Here is a 13,535-nt window from a genome sequence, read left to right as displayed (position 1 = left end):
CTAAAAATGGAAAGAATTCCATCCATTTGGTGAACTTGTGTGGGGGATCTAGCAAATGGGCTCTCAGAGCAAATGGAGATGTGAAGGAAAAGGATACAGAGGTTCTGCCCTAGAAGAACTTATACTTATTATGTGAGGTTCTTCTAAAAATAATAGTAATAATATCAGCCTCTAAAACTCACCATCCACGACTGTGACCTATGTCCTGTTCTTAGTTCTTTGCAGTATGTCAAGTCACTTAAAAACCCTATGAGGGGCCAGTATCACCTACCAATGGGTATTAGAGTCATTTGTAGTGTTACTGTGGGTCCTTGAGGCGGATGTGCACACATTTGTTTAATAATACAGCAGTCAGTCGACATCATTTAGTAATTATCTTCATGCAATCTCATGGTTCCTTATGAAGCTCCAGGCACTACTGTTGACTGAGAACACACAATACTTTCAGTAAGCCTGTTAACCTCTCATGGTATGCTGCCACTGGCTTCCTCTCACATTTCTGCTTACCACTTACCCCTACAACACTGAATTCTGACGTTCTCCTGCTCCAGCTGGAAGACGCAAAGCGTCATGGCTGTCTTCACTCAGTTATGGGACTGTAACAGTCCAACGGGTTCACCTTGCCTGCTGCCTAGACAAAGCCAATTTATCAGAACAGGGGAATTGCAATAAAGAGTAATTCACTCAGAGTCAGCTGTGCAGGAGACAGGAGTTTTATTACTGTCATCAGTCTCCCCAAGTGTTCAGGGATCAGAGTTTCTAAGGACACTTTGTTGGGTTAGAAGGGCCAGTGAGTTGGTAGAGCTGATTGCTTGTGGCTGAGATGAAATCATAGGGTGTCAAACTGTCTTCTTGCATTGAGTCAATTCCTGGGGGGGGGGGGGGTCTCCAAGACAAGATGAGCCAGTTTATTGATTTGGGTGGTGCCAGCTGATCCGTCAAGTTCAGGGTCTGCAAAATAAACACCGATCTTAGGTTTTACAATAGTGATGCTATCCCCAGCAGCAATTTAAGGAGGGTCAGAATCCTGTAGCCTCCAGCTGCATAACTCCTAAACCATAACTTCTCATCTTGTGGCTAATTTGTTAGTCCTGCAAAGGCAGTCTGGTCCACAGGCAAGAAGGGAGTTTGCTTTGGAAAAGAACTGTTATCGTCTTTGTTTTAAACTATAAACTAAGTTCCTCCCAAAATTAGTTCAGCCTACTCCTAGAAATGAGCAAGGACAGCTTGGAGGTTAGAAGCAAGGTGGAGTTGGTTAGCCCAGATCTCTCTCACTGTCTTAGTCATTTACTTGAAACTCCCGTTGAAAAACTTCCTGACCCAATATTACTTACTGATGTATTATACCACAAAAATTAAGATGGCTATCTCACAGGATACTCTACCATGAATTCAAGCTACAGTATTACTTAGAATACATTCCTTTATTTGAGGTGAAATTAGCCAGGACAGCCTAATTTAATACACTCACTAGAACTTGTCCATTAGCCAAGATCAAAGATCTCAGAGGAAAACACATATACAAATATCAAGTTACTTTTCGGGAGTAAGCTATCCCCCTAAATAAAGTTCTTATTCTAATATATGCACCTCTACTTTCTAGAGAGGTGGTTATTATAAAAAATGAGACCCATACAAAGCAGAGATCATCTGGAACCTAAATAAGCTATTCTATCAATCCTGGTGTTAACTGGTCAGCCTTAACCTTAAGGTTACGACTCTAACTAAATTATCAAGTAATAAATCTCTGGAAAAATTCAGAGTGGTCATTGTATCAGAGGTATTCAAACCAGAGCAACCCTGTCTTAAATAAGGTCCGGGTAAAATAAGGCTAAGACCTACTAGGCTGCATTCCCCAGAGGTTAGGCATTCTAAGTCACAGGATGAGATAGGATGCCAGCCACAAGATACAGGTCACAAAGACCTTGCTGATAAAACACGCTGTGGTAAGAAAGTTGGCCAAATCCCACCAAAACCAAGATGGCAACAAAAGATTGCACTCTCTGCTCATTATACGCTAATGATAATGGATTAGCTGCTAAAAGACGCTCCCATCAGCACCTGTGACAGTTTAAAAATGCCATGGCAATGCCAGGAAGTTCTCCTATATGGCCTAAAAAAGGGAGGAACCCTCAGTTCTGGGCACTGCCCACCCCTCTCCTGGAAAACTCACGAAGAATCCAGCCTTTGTTTAGCATATAGTCAAGAAGTAACAGTAAGTACAAGCAGCTGAGCATCCCACGCTGAGCTCTGCCTATGGAGTAGCCATTCTTTATTCCTTAACTTGCTTAATAAACTTGATTTCACTGTACTCTATGAATTTGCCTTGATTCGTTCTTGTGTGGAGATCTAAGAACCCTCTCTTGGGGTGTGGACTGGGACCCCTTTCTGCTAACAATTGTAAGAGATCAATGTTTAGTCCCTGATTTTTAAAGGAGAAAATGGGAAAAACAAACGGGTTGTACCTTGCCATCATAAAATCTTTGGTTCTCCTGAGACAGTTGCTTAGTGGCACCAGATGATTTCGTCAGAGGCATTTGAACCAGAGTGACTCCATCTTGAACAAGGACTGGGTAAAATAAAGCTGAGGCCTATGGGCTGCATTCCCAGGAGGGTAGGTATGCGTAGTCACAGGATGAGATTGGAGGTTGGCACAAGACACAGGTCATAAAGCCCCCGCTGATAAAACAGGTTGCCATAAAAAGCCAGCCAAATCCCACTATAAAAGTGACTCTGGTCATCCTCGCTGCTCATTATAACGCACTGGCATGCTAAAGGACACTCCCACCAGTGCCATGACAGTTCACAGATGCCATGGCAACATCAGGAAGTTACCCTATAAGGCTGAGAAGGGGGTGAGCTCAGTTCTAGGAATTGACCACTCCTTTCCCAGAAAACTCACGAGTAATCCACCTCTTGTTCAGCATATAATCGAGAAGCAACACTAAGCATACTCAGTCTCACAGCCTATGGTGCTGCTCTGCCTAAGGAGTAGCCATTCTCTAATTTCTTTGCTTTCTTAATAAACTTGCTTTCACTTTTCTCTATGGACTCACCCCAAATTCTTTCTTTCACGAGGTCCAAAACCCCTCTGTTGGAGTCTGGATTAGGAGCCCTTTCCACTAATAATTTCATAGGGATATTAGCTAAGTATCTTCATGAAACTACTCAGCATGATACCGGCAGATGGGTTACTATCTTATGTGAAGATTGATAAGAAAACTTTAAAGAGGTCACTGAGGTTATTTGGGGGTCATGTGTCAACTTTCAAAAATAGAATATTCAAATACACTGAACAAGAGAGACCTAACCAGGAACAAAAGCCTCAAAACTCCCTTGAACACCTTCTGTTAAATTTTATCCGGCTTTCTTCCACTCTACATGGGACTTAACTATGCATTATTATTGTATTTCTATTATCAGGATGTAGGAAACATTTTCTTGCTGAATAGCTAAAGCCCTAATTGTCACTAAAAGTGACTTGATTTTGTGTTTCCAACCTGTTGCACACCAACTTTTACATCAAGTGGCTGAGGCACACACTTTACAGAAACTACTACAAAAGAACTCAGTAAGGTATAAAAACTACATTGATATTGCCATCCCTAACCTTTTGTAAAGACTGAAAGGATGAAAGATTGAAAGGTTATTTAGCTTAAGAATGACCAGTGGCATTCTTAAGTTAAAATGCCATCCAAAAACCAACAGAGGGTTTTTGGATCTCTTACAAGAAATAATTTGGGGTGAGTCCATGTAAGCTCCAAATGACCAATGGCACTCTTAAGTTAAAAATAACAAAATTTTCAGAAAACTTCGGGATCATTTAGCCAATGTCTATTTGGTCCTTATGTCTATTTGGTCCGCTCCTTCAAGGACATGTGAGTCATCCCCCTGTGACTTGATAACTAGAAGGTTCATTTAAATGGGGCTTTCACCTCTGATACAAGACTCTTCTTTGCTGCACAGGGACATGACAGTCCCACAGTCAACAGGTTCAGGTTACCTTCCCACAACATCTTTCTAAACAGACCCTTCGTGATCTTCAATCAGGAGAATTCATTGGCCCAAAGAGGTGACAGGAATAAACTCCCTGGAACCCCTTTTGGAAGTGACCATATGACACTTGGCTAAGAACAAATACAGCAATGCATTCACAGTTTGCAACTTAGTATAGAAATTCAGAATTCTATATGATATGGAGGCTACTTCAGTAAAAGGCATGAAAATGAAGTTTTCAAAGATCCTGTAGAGTATCACAATATGACTTTAGACAGCAGGCTGTTCCTTCCAACCTGTAGAACCAAGATCTTGTCTAATTCCTGCTTTGTTTTCACCTGCTTTATTATAAGCATTCTCCCTCTTAATTTCTATATATGTCTGGCATCCACTCATAATGGTTTTCCTCTTTGTTGTGATTGCTATTTCTGAGCATACTTATTTTAATGTGACCCTTAGGTTATTCCAAACGGTAGGCCCTGCCCCTACCCTTACTGACTGCTGGGCATGCCATCATCACCAGACTCCCCATGACAAAAATTTCTGGGCAATTTTGGTCTCATTGCATGAGACCTTTGGAAATTATAGCCAATGGTGTTTCCAACTTTCACCTACCTAGAAAAAAATGTCCCTAAACAAATCAATCTCCGACTTTACTTACATCCATCTCTTCAAGAAAAAGAATGCATTATTATAATCTATTGTTCGGACCCTATGTAATTCTACATTTTGAATTCAACAACCTCCATAGTGCAATGGGCCAATTACTCGTACCCAGAAACAGACTAGTGGAGACTCAAAGGGCTGATGTTAGCCCGTGGTCAGGCCTCATGGCATGAGCAACTCCTCTTGCTGGGCCTCCATGGGGCTTACGAGACACTGCTTCTTTAGTGCCCAGGACATCTAGTCCTGTTTGCTTCAGATTAACCTCTTCTGCAGAGTAGAAATTGTATCCCAAGACTTGACTTCATAGAGAGACCCTAATTCTGTAAATCACCAAAGCTGCATATTCTGACTTGGACCTAAGTGCCAAAACAAGACCACCCTCAATTAGCTATTTAGGCACTCTATCTAGGGAAATTGTTGCCTCATTATTTATGAAAACAATCTGAGCAATGTTTCCAATGGTGAGAGTCATGTAAATGAAAAACACTTTGGGCTCAGTGGTTCATGCCTATAATCCCAGCATTTTGGGAGGCTGAGGAGGGTAGATCATTTGAGGTCAAGAGTTTGAGACCAACCAGCCTGGCCAACATGGCGAAACCCCATCTCTATTTAAAAATACAAAAATTAGCCGGGCATGGTGGTGCAGGCCTGTAATCCAGCTACTTGGGAGGCTGAGGCAAGAGAATCACTTGAACCTGGGAGGCAGAGGCTGCAGTGAGTGGAGATCTCACCACTGCACTCCAGCCAGGGCGACAGAATGAGACTCCATCTCAAAAAAATAAAAACTAAAAAAAGTAAAATAAATAAATAAATAAATAACACTGTAAGAAAACTATAATTAAGCCTGACAGAAGTTACTAATATCAACTGCAATTCATAGTAGATCCAGTCACCATCTGAGAAGGCTGGAGAGGTTTTCACCATTCTTTATATCAGTTCACTTCAAAATAATGAAAGAAAATAAAAGGCTTTTGGAGCGTGATTTGCAGAAGTGATGAAGAAAAGCATTTCACATGAATATTTATCTGAAGAAGACAATCAAACACAAGCATTTGAAAAGTAGAAACATACATAGTTTCTTTTCTGTTTTCTTCTCTTCTTTTGATGAAAGTGAATTATTTAATGCTATCTGTAACTTCCCAGTTCAGTTTAATGAGATTTACCATCTCCTCACATTTGACAATTTATTTTCTATTAGGCTTTCAACCAAAATCCAGAAATAAAAGGTATATTCCTTCAAAGCAATGTGATTTTCTTTTTGTATCTAGTACATTGAAATGGCATAAATTCAGACATATTGTATCAGACTTCACTGAAAACCTTATTAAAACTTCCCCTGTTTGTTTTCCAAGTCCCTGTTAATCATTCTCTTCTATGCTGTATTGACCTTTGTGAACAAAAGGAGTAATGTTTGTCTATGTAGATACACTTATTTGCAAAAGCCCACAAATTTAGGGTAATAACAACTAAGGCAAATCTTGAAAATGTAAGATATTGCATAAGAGAATTAACAAAATAAAAGATAATGCGAAGAACATATAAAGGAATCTTAAAAAATGAAAAGTCATTGATCCCAGGTTTGCAACTCATGACTAGTGCAGTTCTGGTTACTTACTTCGTCATTACGTTCTGTGTGGGTTCTGTTTCCAAGGCCCACCTTCCAGCCCTAACACCTCCTGCAGCCCACACAGGTGGGGGCTGGGAGCAGAGAACCTGGGAAAAAAGGAAGGCTGTGGCCAGCTTTGCCATCAACCCACAGGCCTCTCAGACATTTTGACGAAGTGGAAATCCCATAGGCCTGGGTTGCCTAGTCTGAAATATGTAGTGAAGTTTCCTTTTTCTCAACTTGGATTAAATGCAATTTGCATTCTGTAGAGGTAACATGTTTCTGGGTCAAAGACTGGTTTGAAAATTTACAACAGAGCTTCTGTCTGTCCCCAGCGGCTTGTGCAGAATCAGGTGACAAGCAGGTGTGGGACACGTTTGATTCAAACTTGGCCTTGGCAAGCACTGTTTAGTGTCTTTGTTCAATGTGCTTCACCCTTCTGATCCCCAGTTTTCTCATTTATAAACAAGAAATTATTGGTACAGCAATTTCTCTTCCTGATGCCACAGATGACCCATCATCATGCCTTTACAGTGGTTAGCTGGCATATATTAATAGCATGTATAATTACTTTTATTGAATAATAATAACCAGCTTTCATAAAGTCAAACAGAGGTGTGAGTTATATTTGCAAACATTAGGTTATTTTGTCGATATAGCATCTGTAAATTCTGCTTGCTGATAAGAACACCTGGGTTAGAAGAAAAGTAACTGAAAGCTGTGTGGCCAGTACCGAGGGGAGAAGCACTCATACCGATGGACAACTGTCAGTTCCGAAGCCTGTGGTCCGCCCCTTCCGTCATGTTGTCTCCTCAGCAGGCAAAGATCCCGGGGGGCCAGCCCATGACACTCACACAAATAACACTGCAGAAAAAAAGGCATGAGATACAGCATCTCAATCTCAGAGTTCCTTCTGGGAATTGCAAAGTGGTTTGTGTAGCCAGGGTGCAGATGATGTGTGACTGCTTAATTTGGCTCTCAAGTATTTTATTTTATGTTTTTTACCTTTTATTATGAAAAATTGCAAACATACACAAAAGCAGAAAGAAAAGTATAATGAATCCCTATGTACCCATCATCCATTTGTAGCAATGCCTACTGGCTTATCCCCAAAGAGCATTTAAAGGGTCTCATAATTGGCACTTATGTGACTTGGAAGCAGAGCAAGCAAAATTAGTAATTATTGGTTTAATCCAACCTGCCTCATGCATTTGGTTACCAGCCTGGATAGTGAAGATGTGTGTGTTTGGGACCTTTTTCAAGTGTTGATGCAAAATGGAGAGAAAAAAGTAGTTTCTGACCTCAACTCACATTCACATGAGATAAAAAATAAGAAAGGGCAAACCATCTATAAACCAAGCACTGACATATGAGGCACATTAATTTGTCAGGGAGTGGAACATGTTCTTTGGGCAACTGATAAATTGCAGGTAACTTGGGGCTTCTCAATCTGGAGTAACTGCAGAGAGCAGAAATAAGAGCTTCATGTCCTCACTCAAATCTCCTTTATCACCCCAGGTAACTACCACTCTTCCCAAAAACCTACAATCAAAACACAGGCGCTTGAAGTTTTACATGGGGAATGTTTTTCTCTGGCAAACCTTGCACTGAGAATTGTAACTGCCGAGGAGGAAAAGAGGCACCGGAAGTGGAGGGAAAGAAATACACTGTAACGACGGTGTTTCTGTGAATCTGTCAAACACGTGTTAACAAGACAAATATTCGCCAAGGAAAGAATCAAGTCCAGAATTTGTTCAGTTTGTATTTATTGCTGCATAATTCTGGTTGATATTTGTTGATAGCCTTAAGCATGTCAAAATTAGTTCTTTAGGTATTATAATTTAATTTAGGCAAATGAAGTAAAATATTCCAGGTAAAAGATACGTATACCTGGTTCTATCTGTTTTCTAATACAGAAATCCAAGTCACTGGGGTCATCAAGGATTGGTTTTAAAATATTATAAAATTATGCTTTAGGTTTACTGTGAAAGATGTAGACATATTTATGTAGCCACCAACAACACTGAATACCTATAACCGGAGATTGCTTCCCATAGAACACTTGAAGGAAAGGGTTTGTATCAATATCAATAGCAGAAGTGGTTTTCTCACACGAGTGCGTCCATGGATGCTCTGGTCCATCTCTCCGGACTCGCTGAGACCTGTACTGTTCATATTGTTCCTTTCTCTCCATTTTCTTCTTTCCTAATGGCTTTTTCTCATTAAGGTTGTAATAAACTGAAGCCATTTCCAAATTAAGGAGAATCAACCTCTCTGACTCTCTGTTAGCCATCTCCTTTCCCTTTTCCCCTTCTCAGCCTAACTTTCTAAACCCCCTTTTCCTGATCATTCCCAATGCAGTCAATCCCCTGCAGTCTCTTTTGGTTCCCATCACACCACTAAAACGGTTCCTTAAGATTAGTAAAATTGGGCAAGGTGTGGTGGCTCACACCTGTAATCCCAGCACTTTACGAGGTCAAAGCAGGTGCATCAGATGAGGTCAGTGGTTTGAGAGCGGCCTGGCCAACATGGTAAAATCCCATCTCTACTAAAAATACAAAAATTATCTGGGCATGGTGGTGTGTGCCTGTAATCCCAGCTACTAGGGAGGCTGAGGTGGGAAGATTACTTGAACCCAGGAGATGGAGGTTGCAGTGAGCTGAGATCACATCACTGCACTCCAGCCTGGGTGACAGAGTGAGAATTCTTTAAAGAAAACAAAACCAGTAAAATATCCATCTTGTTGAGTCGAGGATATCTTGAGCTTTTATTTTGACCAAGCCGATGAAAGAATTTGACATTGTTAATAATGCCATCCTTCTTTAAACACTGTCCTAATTTTGTTTCACACATTTATGGAATTTTTTCCCACACATTTTTCCTGCTCCATTCTAATCCATTTGATGGATCTTCATCTTCCACATGCCTTTCAATGACTGACTCTTTGGGACACCATCTCTGGGTTTATTTTCTCCTCTTTAAAATGAATAGCTTGCACAAGTTAATGTCTATAAGCACCACCTGGAAACATATTGAAATGCATATTCTTTGGATTTATCCAAGAAACAGGACATCCGTTTCAACATAAGCCCTATAAAAAATATTTTTAATAAAGCACATTAAAAAATCTGGAAAAAACAAATGCTGGAGAGGATGTGGAGAAATAGGAACACTTTTACACTGTTGGTGGGAGTATAAATTAGTTCAACCATTGTGGAAGACAGTGTGGCCATTCCTCAAGGATCTAGAAATAGAAATTCCATTTAACCATCAATCCCATTACTGGGTATATACCCAAAGGATTATAAATCGTTCTGTTATGAAGACACATGCACGCGCATGCTCTTTGCAGCACTGTTTACAATAGTAAAGACTTGGAACCAACTCAAATGCCCACCAATGGTAGACTGGACAAAGAAAATGTGGCATGTATACACAATGGAATACTATGCAGCCGTAAAAAAACAATGAGTTCATGTCCTTTATAGGGACATGGATGAATCTGGAAACCATCATTCTCAGCAAACTAACAGAAGAACAGAAAATCAAACACCGCATGTTCTTACTCATAGGTGGGCATTGAACAATGAGAACACATGGGTACAGGAAGGGGAACATCACAGTCTGGGGTCTGTTGGGGAGATAGCAAACCACCATGGCATGTGTGTACCTATGCAACAATCCTGCAAGATCTGCACATGTACCTAAGAACTTAAAGTACAGTAAAAAGAAAAGAAAAGAAATTCTTTCTACTTGCTGGGCTGACTGAGCTTAACCAGTCCAGGGCTTCCTTTGCTGTCTAATTTTGATTGCTTTTATTTCTATGCCTCCATCCTAAACCTCTTTTATTACCTTCTGGCCCACACATCTACCACCCTGGCAAATATCCACACTTGGAGGTTGTCAGAGAATTCAGAAGCAAATAACTCAGAACAGCGATCATCAGATCATCATCTTTCTCCAAAGCTAGTTCTCCAACAGCAGTCTCTATGGGAGACAAATGGAAACTTTTATCCGCTAGGCACTGAGAATAATGTGAGAACTGACCTTTATTTTTCTTTCTCCCTCCTTTCTTTCCCAGCCAAATGTCTAGTCCAATTAGCTCTATCTCCCTGATATCTCTTGACTCCATTAGTTTATCTCCATGCCCACCACTTTAACAAAAATCCAGGTGACCATCATCTCTTACCTGAATTTTTTAAATAGTCAAAGGTCTCTGCTCCTCGACTCTTATTCACGCTTGTGTATTCTGGACACAACCAGAATGATTTTTCTAAAATAAGATTTTTTATCATTTCATCATCCTGATAAATAGTTTCTAATGATTTCCATTGCCTGTAGGGTAAAATCCAAACGTCCCAGTGTGAGTTTTCATTCTCTCTCTCCCATCTACTTCCTCTGATTCGTCTCAAGTCAGTTTTTCTGAATTCTGAGACTTTGCACAGGTGACTCCCAGTGACTAATATTCTCTCCTTCCTCCTCAGACTCTGGTCTCAGCTAAAAACCCACCACCTCAGGGCCACCTCTCCTAAGCCTTGCATGTTGCAGGTCCTTTGCTGTGTACTCTAGAGCCACCTCACCTAACATTGGACATATTTTATTTAATATTTGTATGATCTGTTTTTGCCATTCCAGGGTAAGCCCTGTGAAGATATAGATGACATCTACCTTATTCTATATCTCCAGCACCTGGGATGATGCCTGTACCTTTTATGTTCCCACAACACCCATATGAGTGAATGATTCATAAATTATCCCAAGAGCCCCACTCTTTCCTTTTCCCTAAAGTTGTCTCTGACCAATCCAGTAACAATATCTGATATTAACCTTTCTGTTAAATTATTTTTAACATAGACCCTAAAATACATCATTGAGCATCCCAGGTTTAAGTGATTGAGTGCACTTGTTTGTGAACTTCATTTTTCTCTTTGCCAGATAACCCTACACCTTTCTTTTGCATTTAACATAGATTCTAATAACTGAAGGAAAAAATGCTTCTCCAGCCAGGTAATCAAATATAAGTTTACATAGGAAAGCGCGTGTCTCTAAGAAAAAGTTCTATGAGATGGATCATATAATTTATATGGTCATCTTACATAAATAAAGCCCCTGTAGGGAAAAGTCAGGAAGGCTGTGACGAAGACTGTGAGGGAAAGGCAGGTTTTGCATCTTCACAACATTACATTATGCTGTGCAGAAAGATAAACATGTAATATACGGATGGTTACTGCATAATGTTCATAAATGTGCTTACTGTCATGTTAAAGGAAATAAGTAGATGCATAATTATATGCACTAAAGAAAAATATATTTACTTACATAAATGTAGAAAAAGAATTTGGCAAACTGTGATGCGATTCACAACAAGAAAATAACTAGAAAACCTGGAATAGAGTGGAAAATAAATGGATTGAAGGATGTGAACCTGGAATAGGGAGGAATTATAGTAATCCGATAAATGGGTGGAAGGATGTGGACTTCCTGATTGGAAGATTCTACAACGGGCACAGCACAATGGAGAACAAATAGAGCACAGTGATTTCAGAAAACTGGAGATAGTCAGAAGATCTGTGAACTTCCAAAGACTAAGTAGATGCTAAGTTCTGATGAGCCATCCACCCTTCCCCACCAAGACAATTCAGTCCCCCCATGCCTTTCCCCAAAGTTCTCTTTGCCTCAGGATATTCCCGTCCTGCCCAAAACCCCTCTGGCCCTCAAATTCCCCTGCCCATAGGATCTCAGATGTTACACACGATATGTGATCAAAGGGAAAAAAAATGGTTTCTGTAAAAAGAGGCAGATAGATCAACCCCACTCCCACCCCACCCCCACTCCTGCTAAGAAATTCTTACTTGTCAAGGTCCCTAAACAAGTTTCACATAAGCTAAGAAAAGAAAAAGAAAGCCCTCCAAGTCATTACCATGTTTCTCCCATTTGTTCTTCTCACCTGCCAGTGATCAGGGGATAGAAAACTTGAATTTTAAAATTCTGAGTCTTTATTTCTATTACCAAAACAACAACAAGAATTACATTGTCTTTGGTCTTCTCAAAAGCAACATCAAAATGTCAGAAACAATAGAGCAATGCCTTCCAAGTTGTTAAGGAAACTGATTTTATGTTAAACTTTAATATGTAGCAAATAAGAAAAGGCTAGAATAGGTATTTTCCACGTATGTAAGGTCTCCAGAATTACTTACCACACACCGCTTTCCAGGAGGTTGTTGGATAAAGTGCTCTAACAAAAAGAGGAAATAAACGTAGCAAGAGACATTCATGGAAACAGTTAAAAAGAGGAACATACACAGGAGAAGGACAATGGGAGTCTCCACAGGATGATGACAAAAGTCCCCAAAATGGCAAATGTGTCTGACAGGTGTGTGGCAGAAGACTGCAAAATTGGATCTTTCAGGAAAGCCACATGAATGAAATAACTAATATTTCTAAACAGGAAAAAAAAGAGACTTTGACAAATGGCCAAGTTTAGAGATAATGATCAGTGTGTAGAAAACTACACACACATACCTGAATACAAAAGGGATAATCATTAACTCAAGACAAAACAGCAAGTATTCAGGAAATGAAGTATGTATAGGAAACCATGAGGCTCAGCTTGAATAAGATTTGCATAATGATACACAGTGAGCCTGAATATGCAGACAGAGACTTGGAACTCGTGTGACGATAGAACCTGCCACCCAAAGCCCAGCCTCTGCAACAACTAGCCCTGGAAAGCCCAGCTGCAGCCTCCACAGCACTTTGCCCAGGGTGGTCAGAACATGGTGAGTGACTTCCAGTTTCCCTTCAGTTCAAGGCCAGCCAGAGAAAGCCAAAGCTGCTCCCAAGCCTGTTACGTAAGATGCCTTCCTCTAGTCAATTCACCTTCAGCTTCCCTGGGCCAGTAACCTGGGGCCTGAGCACAACTGAAGCCTTATTCTTTCCCACTCTAAGCTCTCTCACTCCTCTACCTGTGATCCAGTCCCTGCCAAATGCAAGGGATGGTCACTAGTCATAGCAAGCTCCGAATGGATAGCTTGTGTTGGTTCTCATTTTGGGGGTCTTCATTTATTTCCACAACAGAATATTGATTTACTCACAAAGTATTATTACACTGCAGGAATGGAGGTTGGAAAGCATGGATATGGAAAGACAGTAGGAGTATGTGAGAGATTAATACATGTCTTCTAGAGAGGGAAAGCATAAACAATGACTAACACCGAAAACACTAATCAAGTGCCACTGTAAGTATGTTACAGAGAAATTTAGAAGT

The sequence above is a fragment of the Cebus imitator genome, unplaced genomic scaffold (genome assembly GCF_001604975.1).
Source record: "Cebus imitator isolate Cc_AM_T3 unplaced genomic scaffold, Cebus_imitator-1.0 Scaffold230, whole genome shotgun sequence".
NCBI lineage: Eukaryota > Metazoa > Chordata > Mammalia > Primates > Cebidae > Cebus > Cebus imitator.
The sequence above is the reverse complement of the archived record's forward strand: the minus strand, read 5'-3'. Positions refer to the sequence as shown.